The sequence below is a fragment of the Puntigrus tetrazona genome, unplaced genomic scaffold, assembly GCF_018831695.1.
Source record: "Puntigrus tetrazona isolate hp1 unplaced genomic scaffold, ASM1883169v1 S000000175, whole genome shotgun sequence".
Lineage (NCBI taxonomy): Eukaryota > Metazoa > Chordata > Actinopteri > Cypriniformes > Cyprinidae > Puntigrus > Puntigrus tetrazona.
In genome coordinates, this window is record NW_025047846.1 from 349,062 (window position 1) to 367,262 (window position 18,201).

Consider the following 18,201-nt stretch of genomic DNA (forward strand, 5'->3'; position numbering starts at 1 on the left):
GTGGTATGGAAGAACCAAATGAGCTAATAGAGAAGTCTCAAATAAAGATTGTGTAGGGTTTGAGTTACCTTAATTTAGGATACGAGGACGTATACCTAATTAGGAGGGGAGAATGTAACCCGGACTAACTTTTGTTCCAGGTTTACAATTATTTTTGTATATATTTATAAATAGTTTTGTGTTTATTATTGGAAGTTCATGCATATATAATTGTTAATTTAAATTAAGTAATTAAAAAAAAAGAAAATTACGTAGACGTGACGTAGTTGACCAATGAGCCGCTTTATGCGTTTTTTCTCTGACGAGGAAGTAGAATGAGGAAACCGCGGAGAAAGGTTGCGTAGTTGAAATAGAGCTCCTGATTAAGGAAAATATACTTTACAAAAGTAAAGTAAAGATTTTGTTTTTGTAGAGATTCAAGAGGGGAGATTTTGATTGCTAACATCCAGTTATTATTTTCGTTTCAAAGGATTTTGTTTTTTGAGTTTCGTGAGGGAATACTGGATATGGTGAGTTATTCAGTTTAATGTTGTTAAACTGGGGTTATGCACATATTTTTTTTTACAGTTAAGTGTTTAAATCTTTATTGAAATGTATGTATATGTGTATTTTGCACTGTTATTTGTTAAATTGATGATCGCTAATCGCACGTGGTTGCAGTTCACGTGGCCGCAGTATCTGATACACGTGAGCCTGTAGAAAATTTAACATATTAGGCAATTTATGCAAATATTATTGTTATATTCTGTGAAACAAAATGTTTATCATAATGCAAGATCATTTTGAGATGACACCTATTTGAAATTGTTTTATTGAAACGCTGGCTTATTTTAATAGGTCAGGTTTTTTCCGTGGATTTGCGTTGGATGTTTTCTTTGATGGCGAGCCGACCAAATCGAATCTGAAAGGAGACCAAAGTTACCAGAACTGGAAATTTATCTTTTCTCTTCAAAAGGAAAGGATTTCAGAAGACATTGTGGACAGTGAATTACTGCTACGTCGTTGGATTTGAGATAAGTGATTGAGAAACGGAACTAATCTCAAAACAGGTTTGAACCTACTCCGGAAAGAGGATTCTTTAAGGGATATATTTTGTACAATGAATGTCGATTATATATCTGAAAATGACAGTTTAATTCATTGTGTGAGTAACAGAAAATATACCACCAAAGATTCAATTGAGTACTCAAGAAACCAGTGTTATTTTCATTTCAATTTTATATTGGAATCTGTTTTATTTACGTTGTGATTTGTTTATTTTTCTTTTATTTTGTTTTATTATTTTATTTATTATGTTTTATATACTTAGGGGGTAATTTGATTAAAAGTATACTTGCTATAAAACCTGATTGTGAGTTTCCAGTGATTTCCTATCTCCAGAGGGCCGCTCCTATATTTCTGAGTCGCAGTTAGATTAAACAGTGGAACAAGATATTAAGAGCAATACATTTAATTGAATATAACGTGTACCCTGTGCTACAACTCCATATTTCACTTTTGAGCGATATGATACCACCTCATTTAATGCTACAAACTGATAGCGGTCAGATAGATATGATTTAAACCATGCTAAGGCGCTTCCTCTAATGCCAACATAGTTTTCTAGTCTATCCAAGAGAATGTTGTGATCAATGGTATCGAATGCTGCGCTAAGATCTAATAGCACTAATAACGAGATAAAACCACGATCAGATGATAGAAGCAGGTCATTCGTGACTATAATGAGAGCAGTCTGTAACCCAGGTCAGAAATGAGCTGACTAAAAAATTTAATGATAATTAATAGAATAAATATAATTCATAATTATTATTTTTTTATTATATAAAAGCTGAAACGCACAATCATATATATATTCAAAGTTGTTATGCTGTGCTGTCGTGAACTTTAAAATAATTTAAATAATTATTAATGAAGCAAAACGCTTGTCCTAAGACGCGCTGAGTATGACGTCACTGATATGCGACGCACGGTTGCAGAGAGAGAGCACGTGCATTCCTGATTGCGGTTGAAACCGTTACGGAAAAAAAGCGCAAATGATCGATGATAAGCGATCGTGAAACATGTGAGATCGTATGCGATGATTAATTGTTGAAATCCCGGATTTGGTGAGTTTCAAAATAATATGATGTTTAGCTCTCTTAAACGAAGTTTAGTATGTTATGTATAATGTATTGTAACACTGTACTGTATGTCAAAACGGGCTTAAAAATGATAACCAGTAGACGATTATCATTTATGTAACTAGTTTATTGTGTTTAAGTGTTCAAATGGTTTTCTCAACCAGTTGAGTATATATATTTGAAGGACATACAGAGTTTTAACAGTCTGTGATATTGTGACACTGTTTGCATAAACAGGTCAGGTTTTTTTTTCGAGACTGAGTTGAACTGTGATCCTGAGATGGCGAGCCACCCAACTGGAGAACTCTGAGAGAGACAACTTGATCAACGCCTTATCCATTATTCCAAGTGGAATTCCTCCATTCCTAGTGGTATTTCCCACCACATTACCTCAGAACTGATCATCACACTGACTATTGCACTATTGAACTTTTTTGCACTACAAGCACAAGGATAATCTCAGTGGATTCATCGTTTGGATTCTAAGGACAGTTATATTTTATTTTTGTTCCTTTCCCACGGTTACATAGTTTATGGACTGAACTTTCATATACTGAATCTTTATTTGTTGTTTTCCTTGAGTGATCTATTGTAGTTGTTTTTGTTGTTTTGGGTCAGAGATTTTAATTCAAACCAGTATCAATACAAGCAAAGCTCCACAGAAACTAGGAAAGGTTAAAACTATATCTAAATCAATAAGATTGAGGTAAACTAAAAATAAATTTAAAATAGAAGTTAATTATAAACAATTGGTTAATTAAAGACAGGTGATAATATAATAAAATAAAAGCACAGTACAGTAATACTACTCGTCAAATAACCACAAAGGAGCTCAAATTTAATTTCTAAAACCAACAAAGAGAAAAGAGATCATTTCTTTAGATGTGTATTTCTATTGTTTTCTTTATTGTCATTTCATTTCATATTTTTCATTTAATTAAACTCAACTAAAAGACACTTTAAAGTCATTCTCCTGGTCTGTCTATTTATTAATGTGCTTTAACCGATTCTTGCCCTCCTGTAGCGAACCTAGTACATTGACTGGTCCATTACAGTGTTTCTTCAAATAGTAACTAAAGTGCACCAATAGCACCAGGGGTTACAGAAAGTGGCGAGCCAGCCAGGAGGGCATTATATATATAAAAAAAAAACCAGGAGAATAATTTCAATTTAGTAGTAGTGTAAATAGTGTCAATATGGAAGTGGTTGAGCTTGAAAATGTCATAATTGAAAACTCAGTGATAATTAGAGGACTGACAAATACAGAACTTGACGAAGATTTAACTGATTTTCTAAACAAGCACGGCCGTATTTGTAGACATCTTTGCATAGATGATCCCAAATCGCCTTATCATAAAGATGTCATAGTAGAGTACAGCAGTTATTCTGCATTAGTGACTCTCAAACCCTTGTTGCCTTACACTTTAAGGAGTCCACACAATGTTGTTTACCACATTAGGCTTCTATCAAGTGTCTATGCTTCAGCTGTCACTGAACAGACTACCACCCATTACTTTGCTGAACTGAAGAAAATAGCAAAGCTCAGTGGAAGAACTTTCAAGAACTCTTGAAAGAGCAGCTTCTCTCAACCACTGCTCCCACCGCTGAAAATCTGAATGATTCAAACGATCTTGAATCATCCCAAACTACTGATCCTTCCTCATCTGACATTCCTGTCCCACCTAAGCAAGCTGAGTGTTCTGAAGGAGGACAAAGCTCTGATACGGTCCACCGAGTAATTACAGGAAGTTTTTCACCCACTCTTGAAGTAAATGATGTCAACCCACCTCAAGTCCAAAGAATGGTCGTAGAGCATATTCTGAGAAGTGACGTAGTTGCTCCTTCTAGTGCATCATTCAGGCTAAGAGTCTTCTCGGGCAGAATCCCCCGTCCTAGTGGCGAAGTTGATTATGACACCTGGCGTAACAGTGTAGAGTTACTACTTCAAGATCCTTCACTCTCTGACTTAACTCGTTCTAGGAAGATCTTAGACAGTTTACTGCCTTACCTGCTGCTTACCTTGATGTCTTGGATTCAGCTTTTGACATTGTGGAAGACGGTGATGATCTTTTCGCTAAGTTTTTGAATACACTGCAAAATGCAGGTGAGAAACCTTCCTTGTACTTACAACGGTTGCACACTCACCTTCTTAAAGTGATGAAGCGAGGTGGTATTCCTGCTGAAGAGGCTGACCGACAACTTCTGAAACAGTTCTGTCGGGGATGTTGGGATGACGCACTAATAGCAAACCTTCAGCTTGAGCATAAGAGAAATAAACCTCCTCCTTTCTCAGAGCTACTCTTGCAGCTGCGCAGTGAGGAGAACAAACACTTTTCCAAAGAAAGCCGCATGAGACAACACCTTGGCACACAAAGACAAAGAGCCAGTTCCCACACTGTCACTGCCAATCCTCTTGATTTAAGGCAAGATGAGAAGTCTGAAGGGACAGAGGTTGCAGAATTAAAAAGACAAGTTGCTAAGCTCCAGAGCCAGCTTTCCAAACAAAAAAATAAGCAGGCAGGACAAAGCGAGTTGCCATCAACTGATGCTGTTCTTGAATTAAAGCGACAAGTCACAGAGCTCCAGAGTCAAATGACAAAACTCAGAGCCCAAAAGGATCCAGAATCGAAAAGCAACTCAAGCAAAGTGAAACACACTAACATACAGTTCCCCAGGGAAAGCCCTCCTAAAGCTGAGCATAAACCACCTTGCAGGCCCAAGCCAGGCTATTGCTTTCGGTGTGGTGAAGATGGGCATGTTGCTTCAGTTTGTGAAGATGATCCAAACTCATCACTGGTGAACGATAAGAGAAAACGGCTGAAAGAGCGCCAAGCCTTGTGGGACAGTCTGTATGGTCCAAGTGCCTCAGGATCTTTAAACACCATCCAGCCCTTGTAGCGGGACGTACAAGGGCTGTCACTTGTCAAGCAAGTCTCAAGAAGTCAGCGAATATGAGCCATATGAAGCCACATCAGAAACTTCATTCTTTTGGCTTACCTAAAGGATTAATCGGTGCAAAGTGTACTGCCCAAGTGAACGTTGAAGGAAATCCCTGTCCTTGTTTATTTGACACGGGGTCTCAGGTGACGACCATTTCTCAGTCTTTTTATGAGCAAAAGCTGCCTGGATTAAACATAACATCCTTAGACAACCTGCTGGAAATAGAAGCAGCAAATGGGCAAGCAGTACCATACCTGGGGTATGTTGAGGTGAGAGTCACATTCCCCAAAGACTTCCTTGGGTCTGACGTTGAAGTGTCAACTCTTGCTTTAGTAATCCCGGAAACTGGTGGCACTGCCCAGCCAAAGGTGCTAATAGGCACAAACACTTTGGATCTTGCATATGACAAATACCTTGAGACCAATGGCTCAGTTTGTCAAGCTGTTCCATTTGGCTACAGAGCTGTGATTAAGACAATCGAACACAGACGACAGCAGAAAGTTAACAGTAACATAGGAATTGTTAGGCTTCCTGATCTCACTCCTACCGTTGTCCCTGCGGGTCAAAATGTCGTTTTTGAGGGAGTGGTGAGTGTAAGAGGACAAGTGGCTGATAAATGGGCAGTGATGGAGCCTCCTTCATATTCACCCTTTCCTGGAGGTCTGTTAGTTGCCAGCTGCTTATTAAACCTGCCTCAACATCCATCACGGAAAGTTCCAGTTGTGTTAAAGAATGAAACTGAGCACGACATTATTCTTCCTGGCAAGAGTGTGATTGCAGACATTCATGCTTTGCAGAAAGTGATGTCACACAAGGTGACCAATTCTGATCGCTCTGTGTCAAGTGTCCGTGCTAAATCCATGGAAGAACTCTGCTTTGACTTCGGTGATTCTTGTGTGCCAGAAGTGTGGAAAGAGAGAGTCACTCAGAAACTGCGTGCCATGCCCGAAGTATTTGCGTTGCATGACATGGATATTGGACACACAGACAAAGTGCGACATAGTATCAAGTTGCATGATGAAACCCCCTTCAAGCATAAAGCGAGACCGATCCATCCCAACGATCTTGACGCTGTCCGCCGACACTTGGAGGAATTGCTTGAAGCCGGCATAATTCGTGAATCAGAATCATCTTTCTCTTCTCCTATCGTTGTTGTAAGGAAGAAGAATGGCGATATAAGGCTTTGCATTGATTATCGCAAGCTGAATATGCAGACCATCAAAGCTGCACTTCGAGGTTCAAAATGGTTCTCAGTGCTTGACCTCAAATCTGGGTATTACCAGATTGAAATCGAAGAGAAGGACAAACCCAAGACTGCTTTCGTATGCCCATTGGGCTTTTGGGAATTCAATAGAATGCCTCAGGGCATCACCAACGCACCAAGCACATTCCAAAGGCTGATGGAGAAGTGCATGGGCGATATCAACCTTTCGGAAGTCTTGGTGTTCTTGGACGATCTGATTGTCTTCTCAGATACTCTTGAAGAGCACGAAAGACGTCTTCTTCACGTTCTGGGACGGTTGAAAGACTATGGCCTAAAGCTTTCGTTGGACAAATGCAAGTTTTTCCAGACGTCAGTAAAATATCTTGGTCATATTGTCTCAGAAAAGGGTGTGGAGACAGATCCCCAAAAAATAGAAGCCATTAAGACCTGGCCAAGTCCAAGTAACCTGAAAGAGCTGCGTTCCTTTTTGGGTTTCTCCGGTTATTACCGGCGCTTTATTAAAGATTATGCAAAAATAGTGAAGCCATTAAACGAGCAGACTGTGGGGTATCCTCCTCTTCGAAGGGACTGCAAGGTGAAAAGTAATGGAAAAATCTACCTTAATCCCAAAGAGCCCTTCGGAGGGCGATGGACAGACAACTGTCAACAGGCATTCAAACACTCATCGAGAAACTCACCAAGGCGCCAGTGTTAGGATTTGCAGATCCTGGATTGCCATATGTTCTTCATACGGATGCGAGCACTACTGGACTAGGTGCAGCGCTCTATCAGGAGCAAGACGGAGTGTTACGAGCAATTGCATATGCCAGTCGAGGGTTGTCCAGAAGCGAGGCCCGATATCCTGCCCACAAGCTGGAATTCCTAGCCCTTAAGTGGGCGGTTACCGAGAAATTCTGTGACTACCTTTATGGTAGTAGTTTCAAGGTGATTACCGACAGCAACCCCCTTACTTACATTTTAACCTCAGCCAAGTTGGATGCAACCAGCTATAGGTGGTTGTCCACCTTGTCCACTTTCTCCTTTACCCTTCAGTATCGCCCTGGGAAGAGCAATCTTGATGCGGATGCACTCTCCAGAAGACCTCATGGTGATCTGGTGAATGATTCAACATCCCAAAAGGAACAAGATCGTATACGTCAGTTCACCTTGTATCATTCACCTGAAGCAGCAAATTCCACCCTGGTTTCTGCTGATGCAATCCAAGCAGTCTGTGATCGGCTTTTACATCACGCTGATGACAGCAGCTGCCTTACCCTCGTTGAGTCACTCTGTATGCACCCAGAAGCAGTTCCTGAGGAGTATGAGAAGATGGCAGGATCTTTAGTTGTTTCCTGTATGTCAGAGCAGGACATAAAAGAAAACAAAGAAACGATCCAGCATTGCGAGAAGTAATAATTCAGATGAAATCAGGAAACACAGTCCTACCTGCACTGAGACGAGAGCTTCCAGAGCTTCCCTTTCTGTTGAGAGAATGGAGAAAACTTGAGCTGAAGGACGGTGTTCTCTATCGTAAAAGAGCTCTTGGAGAATGCATAACTTACCAACTTGTTCTTCCTCCTGACTTGAGAGCTATGGCCATGGAAAGTCTGCATGACAACATGGGTCATATGGGAATAGAACGGACCCTTGATCTCATTCGGTCACGATTCTATTGGCCTAGGATGGCTACTGACGTTGAGAACAAAATCAAGACTTGTAGTCGCTGTGTATGTAGGAAGTCCTTTCCAGAAAGAGCAGCACCTCTAGTGAACATCCAGGTCACCCGCCCACTAGAGCTGGTGTGCATGGATTTCTTGTCTCTGGAACCCGACCGTAGTAACACCAAAGATATCCTGGTGATAACAGATTTCTTCACCAAATATGCGGTCGCAGTCCCCACTCCGAACCAAAAAGCCAGAACAGTTGCCAAGAGTTTGTGGGAAAACTTCATAGTTCATTATGGCATGCCTGAAAAGCTCCACAGCGACCAAGGACCTGACTTTGAGTCTAAGACAATCAAAGAACTCTGTGAAATCTCGGGTATTAAAAAGGTCAGAACCACTCCGTACCATCCAAGGGGTAACCCAGTTGAGCGTTTTAATCGTACGCTGCTGGGAATGCTGGGTACCTTGAAACCTCAAGAGAAGGCTCGTTGGAAAGATTTTGTAAAACCCCTTGTGCACGCTTATAACTGCACGAAGCACGAGACAACCGGTTACACACCATACGAACTTATGTTCGGCCGCCAACCAAGACTGCCAGTGGACTTAATTTTTAACACCTCAGTGAACCGTGATGGTCCCAAATTTCATTCACAGTATGTGCAGTCATTAAAAACCCACCTTCAAGAGAGCTACAAACTAGCTCAGAAGAATGCAGCCAAAACTGCAGAAAGAAATAAAGTCCGGTTTGACCGGCGAGTGACTGAGTCAACTCTTGAAGAAGGTGACCGTGTGTTAGTCAGAAATGTGAGGTTACGCGGGAAACACAAACTGGCTGACAGGTGGGATCCTGTGGTGCATGTTGTGGTGAGTCGTGCCGGTGAGTTACCTGTCTATACAGTGAGACCTGAGAGACAAGAAGGTCCCCTACGAACACTGCACAGAGATTTACTGTTACCTTGTGGATTTTTGTCTTCTCGCGAGGAGGATGATGATATAGAGTCAGATATAGTGAAACCTTGGAAGAAGCGGGTAACTAGACAAAGCCAAGATGTAGAAATAGAGGAATGTCCAGAGAACTACCAAAGTTCGGATGAAGATGACTACATACCCCAGATTTCTGATGTGTCAGCTTTTAACTCAGAAAAGTTAATTCGGGAGTACAATGTTGTAAGAAGGCCTATTGAGTTTCCTCTTGACTCTGATCCTGCAAGCCAAAGTTTATTTAACTTGGATCCTGTATCAACCGATGCTTCTGAGATTGTGAATGCAGGAGATGTGCCAAGAAGGAAGAACCCATCTGACGTAGAACACTCATCTTGTGCAGAAAACGCAACTGATGCCCAGCACGCACCTGATGCCCAGCACTCACCTGAAGCTGATTTTTCCTCCGGTAACCTGGAACCTGTAAAAGAAACCCTGAAAGAAAGAAACCAATTGCCTCAAATAGAACAGCAGACACAGGATGGACCTGGTGGAAACCAAAGGGAAAAAGACAGTGAAACACATACAGTACAAGTTGAGGAAACTGTACCTGATACTCCACTAGGGAGAACCAGCTTGGAGTCAGCTGAACCTAATGAATCTGAAGAAGAAACAGACCAAGATGAAAGCGAGGATGAAAGTCGTTTAAGGAGGTCTAAAAGAGTAAAGCAGAAGTCAAAAAGGCTGACTTACCCAGAGTTGGGGAACCCGATGATATCCATCATTCAATCCCTGCTTCAGGGTTTAAACACTGCTTTTGTTGAGTCTCTTGCAGAACAACCCAGATCAATTAGACACCCCAAACCCTAAAAAGCCTTATTACAGCCATGCAAAGGGACTTGCATAGATTTAAGAGGGGAGGGTGTAACCCAGGTCAGAAATGAGCTGACTAAAAAAATTAATGATAATTAATAGAATAAATATAATTCATAATTATTATTTTTTTATTATATAAAAGCTGAAACGCACAATCATATATATATTCAAAGTTGTTATGCTGTGCTGTCGTGAACTTTAAAATAATTTAAATAATTATTAATGAAGCAAAACGCTTGTCCTAAGACGCGCTGAGTATGACGTCACTGATATGCGACGCACGGTTGCAGAGAGAGAGCACGTGCATTCCTGATTGCGGTTGAAACCGTTACGGAAAAAAAGCGCAAATGATCGATGATAAGCGATCGTGAAACATGTGAGATCGTATGCGGATGATTAATTGTTGAAATCCTCCGGATTTGGTGAGTTTCAAAATAATATGATGTTTAGCTCTCTTAAACGAAGTTTAGTATGTTATGTATAATGTATTGTAACACTGTACTGTATGTCAAAACGGGCTTAAAAATGATAACCAGCAGACGATTATCATTTATGTAACTAGTTTATTGTGTTTAAGTGTTCAAATGGTTTTCTCAACCAGTTGAGTATATATATTTGAAGGACATACAGAGTTTTAACAGTCTGTGATATTGTGACACTGTTTGCATAAACAGGTCAGGTTTTTTTTTCGAGACTGAGTTGAACTGTGATCCTGAGATGGCGAGCCACCCAACTGGAGAACCCTGAGAGAGACAACTTGATCAACGCCTTATCCATTATTCCAAGTGGAATTCCTCCATTCCTAGTGGTATTTCCCACCACATTACCTCAGAACTGATCATCACACTGACTATTGCACTATTGAACTTTTTTGCACTACAAGCACAAGGATAATCTCAGTGGATTAATCGTTTGGATTCTAAGGACAGTTATATTTTATTTTTGTTCCTTTCCCACGGTTACATAGTTTATGGACTGAACTTTCATATACTGAATCTTTATTTGTTGTTTTCCTTGAGTGATCTATTGTAGTTGTTTTTGTTGTTTTGGGTCAGAGATTTTAATTCAAACCAGTATCAATACAAGCAAAGCTCCACAGAAACTAGGAAAGGTTAAAACTATATCTAAATCAATAAGATTGAGGTAAACTAAAAATAAATTTAAAATAGAAGTTAATTGTAAACAATTGGTTAATTAAAGACAGGTGATAATATAATAAAATAAAAGCACAGTACAGTAATACTACTCGTCAAATAACCACAAAGGAGCTCAAATTTAATTTCTTTTAGATGTGTATTTCTATTGTTTTCTTTATTGTCATTTCATTTCATATTTTTCATTTAATTAAACTCAACTAAAAGACACTTTAAAGTCATTCTCCTGGTCTGTCTATTTATTAATGTGCTTTAACCGATTCTTGCCCTCCTGTAGCGAACCTAGTACATTGACTGGTCCATTACAGTGTTTCTTCAAATAGTAACTAAAGTGCACCAATAGCACCAGGGGTTACAAGTCTCAGTACTATGGTACGGTCTAAAACCTGATTGGAAATCCTCACAGACACCATTTTTTTCTAAAAAGGAATACAGTTGTGAGGATACTACCTTTTCTAGTATCTTTCACAGAAAAGGGAGATTAGAGATTGGTCTGTAATTTACTAAGTCTTTGGGATCAAGATGTGGAACAGGGTCTAACATACATGTTGCTGGTTTAGATGATTTAACAAGTTTGTACAAGTCTTCTTCTCCTATAATAGAGAAAGAGTGTAATTTTTCCTCAGGGATTCTAAAGCTCACTATCTGATGTGAAACTGTAGTTGACGGCTGCATAGTTTCAAGTTTATTTCTGATGGTATCAATCTTAGAAGTAAAGAAATTCATGAAGTCACTGCAGCTATACTCTTGGGGAATATTAGCACCTGTTGACGTTTTATTTTTTGTTAATTTAGTTACTGTACTGAATAAATACCGGGGGTTGTGTTTGTTTTCTTTTAAAGGGGATGAAAAATAATCAGATCTTGCAATTTTTAATGCTTTTCTGTATGACAGCATACTCTCCCGCCAGGCAGTACGAAATACTTCTAATTTAGTTTTTCTCCACCTGCGCTCCATTTTCCGGGTTGCTCTCTTTGATGATGAGTAACTTCTTAATGCTAAACTATGAAAAAACAGAGGTGCTAATAATTTGACCTAAAAACCCCACATAGAACACAGTCTAACACTTGATGGCTGCTCTGTTAATTCTTCATCATCAGTTAGGAACCTAGGTGTGCTGTTTGACAGCAATCTTTCCTTCGAAAAACATGTTTCTAGCATCTGTAAAGCTGTGTTTTTCCATCTTAAAAATATATCTAAATTACGATCTATGCTTTCCACCTCTAATGCAGAAATATTAATTCATGAGTTTATGACCTCGAGGTTAGATTATTGTAATTCTTTATTGGGTGGTTGTTCTGCACGCTTAATAAACAAACTTCAGCTAGTCCAAAACACAGCAGCCAGAGTCCTTACTAGAACTAGGAAGTATGATCATATTAGCCCGGTTCTGTCAACACTGCACTGGCTCCCTATCAAACATTGGATAGATTTTAAAATCTTATTAATTACCTATAAAGCCCTGAATGGTTTAGCTCCTCAATACTTAAGCGAGCTCTTATCACATTATAGTCCTGCACGTCCGCTGCGTTCTCAAAACTCTGGCCATTTGATAATACCTAGAATATCAAAATCAACTGCGGGCGGCAGATCCTTTTCCTACCTAGCACCTAAACTCTGGAACAATCTCCCTAACTCTGTTCAGGAGGCAGACACACTCTGCCAGTTTAAATCTAGAGTACAGACACATCTTTTTAGCTTGGCCTACACATAACACACCAACACACTTTTATTATTCAAATCCGTTAAAGGATTTTTAGGCTGCATTAATTAGATCAGCTGGAACCGGGAACAATACTCCTAAAACACAATGTACTTGTGACATCGTAAAAAGAATGGCATCTACGCTAATATTAGTTTTGTTACTTTCTTTATCTGTTTCACAGTTTGTATCCAGACTAGATGGTGGATCAGGACCCAGAGATTATGTTCATCAGAGACCAGAACACCTAGATGCACCCCGTGGACCGATCACCAGATCCAGATGCACACACACACACACACACACACACACTCTCTCTCTCTCTCTCTCTCACACACACACACACACACATGCACGCACACACACACACTCACTCACTCACTTACTCTCTCACGCTCACACACACACACTCTCTCTCTCTCACACACACACACACACACACACACATACACTCTCTCTCTCACGCACGCACGCACACACGCACACACTCTCATTCACTCTCACACACACACACACTCTCTCTCTCACAAACATATACACACACACACACACACACACACACTCTCTCTCTCTCTCTCTCTCTCTCTCTCTCTCTCTCTCTCTCTCTCACACAGACTCTCTCTCTCTCTCTCACACACACACACTCTCTCTCTGGTCGTCCGTTCAGAGCAGAACTGGTCTCAACTGAGTCTGGTTTCTCCCAAGGTTTTTTTTCTCCATTCTATAGATGAGGTTTTGGTTCCTCTGGCTTGCTTTGTTGGGGACACATAACTTCTAGAGATTATCGTTGAATTGATTACAGAGTTCAGTCTCATCATTATACATCCCTGTAATTGTATTCTACTTTATACTGATCAGTGCTTTGATGCAACCTGTGTTGTTAAAAGCACTATATAAATAAAAATGATTGATTGATTGATCGAATAGCCTAAATAACGTTATAAGAACATTCCATACATAACACTTAAAGGTTTTCTTCTAACATAAATAAAACGCTTAGTGAACATTGGGAGAACATTCGCTGTTAATTTTTTTTTTCCAATATATTTCCAACATTAGAACATCTAAACATCTAACCATCTAAACATCACATCAAAACAAAACTCAAGGACAACAAACAAAATTTACAAAAAATAAATTACTTAATTAAAAAATAAATAAAATTTAAATTTAGAATTTACACACAATATCAGCAGCAATTCACAATTTAACCTTGATATTTTATTTAAGTTCTATTCTGCTGTCAGATCCACTTGGTTGCAGAAGCGTAGAAAGGGATTCCAAATGCTATAAAAGTCTTTTAACTTCCCTTTGATGATGTATGTCAATTTTTCCAGAGGAAGATTACAGGACATTTCCTTGATCCATTGATTAGAAGAGGGTCTTTGAGTTTCTTTCCATTTTAATGCAATGATGCGTTTGGCCTGCAGCAAACTAAAATCTATTAGTTTGCGCTTCTTTGTATTCACAACCAGAGTACTTGGGTACATATGAAATAAACACAGTTTGGGGTCAAGAGGAACATTTTCATCTGTTAATTGACAAATCAAACAAAGAGTCTCCTTCCAGAAATTCTGCATCTCTACATTCCCACATACAATGATAGAGTGTACTGATTTCTTCTCTGCATTTTGTACAACAGTCAGGAATATTTGGATTTAATTTATTTAGCTTTACTGGGGTAATGTATGTTCTAAAAAGCCATTTATACTGCAGTAGTCTGCATCTTGTATTGATGCTATGGGTTTGGGCAAATAAAAATTATTCTTCCCATTCTTCTTTTGAGATATTTTCCTGGAGATCATTTTCCCATGCAGATAGGTAAGATAGAGAATTCTCTTTTAACCCCTCAAGAAGTAAATTATAAAATGAGGATAAGTTACCCCTGCTGTTCAAATGCTCTAAAGTGTAATTTTCAATGGTTGACAGTGGAGGTTCTGTATAGGTTTTCATTGGGGAGTACACAAAGCTCCTAACCTGTAAGTATTTAAAGAAGTGTTTCTGAGGAATGCCATAATGTTTCACCATTAACTGAAAGGACATCAATGAACTTTCTTCATACAAGTCTTTAATTTGACTATTGCCTTTGAGCATCCAGTTTTTAAATCCAATATCTTTTCTGCCAGGTATGAATACTGAATTACCCCAAATTGGTGAAAGACCCGAAAATTTAATTCCTTCGTTTAAAAAAGTATGTGCTTCGTACCATACAGATATGGTATTTCTAAGAAAAGGGTTTTTGGTATATTTTTTTAGAGTTTTTATTGGGGAAGAATAAAGATTCATCTGTAATGAGAGTGTTGTTTCATGGTTTTCCAGATCAATCCATGCCGGGGAGGTGTCCGTATTCTTAAAATAATACACGGTTGTACAAAGTTGGGCTGCCCAATAATAAAGTTTAACATTTGGTACTCTAAGTCCTCCCCGGTCATATGGCAGATAAAGAAGGGACAAGCGTAATCTAGGTTGTTTATTATTCCATATGAATTTTGTAAATGTTTTATTAATTGTGGAAAAAAAAGAGGTTGGTAGCGGAAGTGGGATTGACTGGAAAAGATACAAAAACTTGAGCAGAATTGAAATTTTTAATTTCAAATTCAAATTTTATTTGTCACATACACATACATACATGGTACGACATGCAGTGAAATGTTCTTTACAACCGTCCAGCATCAGAATAGAAAACAAAATTTAAATGTATATATAAATATAAAATATAAAAATATGTATAAAAAAGGAAGTGTGCAAAGTAGAATACAAAAAATTAAATAAAGTATAGAATATAAATATAAAGTATAAGATATAAAGTGTAAGTGTAAAGTGTCTGTGCAAATGTCCAGTGCAAAGTGACTAGTGCAATTGTCCAAATGTAAGTGGCGAGTATCTGGGGAAGAGGGGTAAACATGGGAATCCTGGTGATTAGGTGTGTTCTGATTACTGAGTGTTCTCTGGTTCAGACTCCAAATGGCCTGCGGGAAGAAGCTCCTCCTCATTCTCTCTGTGTTTGCCTTCAGGGAACGAAAGCGCTTTCCTGAACGCAGCAGAGAAAAGAGTCCATTGTTGGGATGGCTGAGGTCTTCCACGATCTTCCTGGCCCTGGTACAGCACCGCTTGTTGTAGATGTGCTGCAGCACAGGGAGCTCAGTGCGGATGGTGCGCTCAGCTGACCACACCACCCTCTGAAGGGCTCGCCTGTCCTGCATGTTGCTGTTCCCGAACCAGGAAGTGATGTTTCCCGTCAGGACACTCTCGATGGTGCATGTGTAAAAGTTCCTGAGCACCTGAGATGGGAGTCAGAAGTCCCTTAAGCGCCTCAGATGGTATAGACGCTGCCGGGCCTTCTTCACCAGGGTGTTGATGTGACAGGACCAAGACAGGTCCTGCGTGATGTGAACACCCAGGTACCGAAAACTGTCCATTCTCTCCACTGGGGTCCCATCGATCATGATGGGATGGTAAGAGCGCACCTGCTTCGTGCTGAAGCTCCAGTGCTGAGGGAGGATGAGGTGTGTTTTCCCATCCATACGGCTTGTGGTCTGTCGGTCAGGAAGTTGGTGATCCAGTGACGCAGGGATGGGCTGAGTCCCAGGACCTCCAACTTCGAGGTGAGCGTGGAGGGAACTATGGTGTTGAACGCTGAACTATAGTCCACGAACAGCATTTTCACATAGTTCCCTTTCCTAAAATCCAGGTGGCTTGTGGTTGTGTGGAGTAGGTGTGTGATGGCATCCTCCGTAGACCGGTTTTGGTGGTAGGCAAACTGTAGTGGGTCCAGTGTGTCCGGTAGTGATGCGGTGATGAAGTCTCTGATGAGTCTCTCGAAGCACTTCATCACTACAGACATCAGAGCTACAGGGCGGTAATCATTAAGGCAAGATGGTTGAGGTTTCTTCGGCACAGGAACAATGATGGACTGTTTGAAACACGAGGGGACTGTAGACTGTTTCAGGGAGAGATTAAATATCTCAGTGAACACCGGTGCTAGCTGGTCAGCACAGGCTCTCAGAACCTGACCTGTGATGCCGTCAGGTCCTGCTGCCTTCCTGGTGTTCACTCTCCTAAATGCCCTCCTTACGTCGTGCTCCGAAATGGTGAACGCGATTTCCTCTCCGGCTCTCTCGGCGTGCATGCTGTTCATCATGCCGCTAGCGGTGCTAGCGTGATTAGCGTGATTAGCTGCAGCCTCGAAACGAGCATAGAAGTTATTAAGCTCGTCTGCCAGAGAAGCATCCGCGCTCTCCACTCTGGAGGTTGGCGTTTTATAGTCCGTGATGTTTCTCAGTCCCTGCCAAAGGCTCCTAGAGTCACGGTGTTGAAACTGTGACTCTAGTTTCCTCCCGTAGCGCCTCTTTGCCTCCTATACCGCTCTGCGCACGCTGTACGACGCAGCCTTGTATTCGGTCATATCCCCAGTGACTATCCCCGTGTTATAAGCTGCGGAGCGGGATCTCAGAGAGTCGCGGATAGTTTTGTCTACCCACGGCTTCTGGTTGGGAAACGTCCTGATGACGGTTTATCTACCGTGTCATCCGCTAGTTTCCCGATGAATCCCACCACCGCTTCTGTAAACACGTTGACGTCTTCGGAGCTACACCTGAAAATGGCCCGGTCTGCGTCATCCAAAGCATCCTGCAGAGCGGCCACTGAATGGTCAGTCCAGCGTGACACCTCCCTTTGTACCAGGGCTTCCTGTTTCAGCCTCTGTTTGTAAACAGGTACGAGGAAAATGGCGGCATGGTCCGATTTACCAAACGGTGGGCATGATTTTGCCTTGTAGCTGTCTCTGAAGGGTGTGTAGCAGTGATCCAGTGTCCTTTCGCCCCTGGTGGGGCAGGTGATGTGCTGGTGAAAGTTCGGCAGTGCGCGCTTGAGGTTTGCACTGTTAAAATCCCCCAGCACAATGAGTGCGGCGTCCCGGTGCTGTGACTGGTGTGTAGTGAGGTGGTCGTGTAAATCCCATATTGCAGTGTCCGTGTCCGCTTGAGGTGGAATGTAAACGGCGCTATGACCGAGCAGAATTCCCGTGGAAGATAGAAAGGGCGACATTTGATGGTCAGAAGTTCCAGGTTTGGTGTGCAGGATTGGGTCATAATTAGTCGCAATGATCTTATTTATATTGGGAGTTTAATTTCTTTTTGTTTCAGGGGATCATATCTGTTAAATAGTTGTTGCTCTATTACTTTAATTTGCTTTTCTAGGTTTTCAACTTGATTAAAATATAATTTAGTTTTATGCCTTGTATAGCTTAGTATCTCCCCTCTTATAAAGGCTTTAAAGGCCTCCCATTTCACAGATGCACTTGTCTGGTCCGTATTCACTAGAAAATACTGATCTATTTTAGATCTTGAAGATGTCACCAAGTCAGCAGAGGGAGCCCTTACCTCCGGACGATCTGTGTTCACTTCCTCTGCTGCTACTTCCTGTTATGGGACTATAAATACTGCAGGTTGTGTTGTTCAATTGTTTAATTGTTGGATTGCTGTTTTGAGTTTTCCTTGTGTTTCCCGAGTCTTAATTTCTTTGGTTTTGACCCTGCCTGCCTTTTGATACTCTGATTGTTTGCTGCCTGACCTGAACTCTGCCTGTTTTTGGATTCTGTTGATGCCTTGCCTCTGATACT

The 18,201-nt window shown here is 40.7% G+C and overlaps 1 long non-coding RNA gene across 1 annotated transcript; it reads left to right on the plus strand.

Moving 5' to 3' along the window:
- Positions 1-297: 297 nt before the first annotated feature.
- LOC122333071 lies at positions 298-1,485 on the plus strand. Its single transcript, XR_006248579.1, has 2 exons — positions 298-509; positions 838-1,485. It is a non-coding gene; the product is annotated as an uncharacterized LOC122333071 (long non-coding RNA).
- Positions 1,486-18,201: the final 16,716 nt, after the last annotated feature.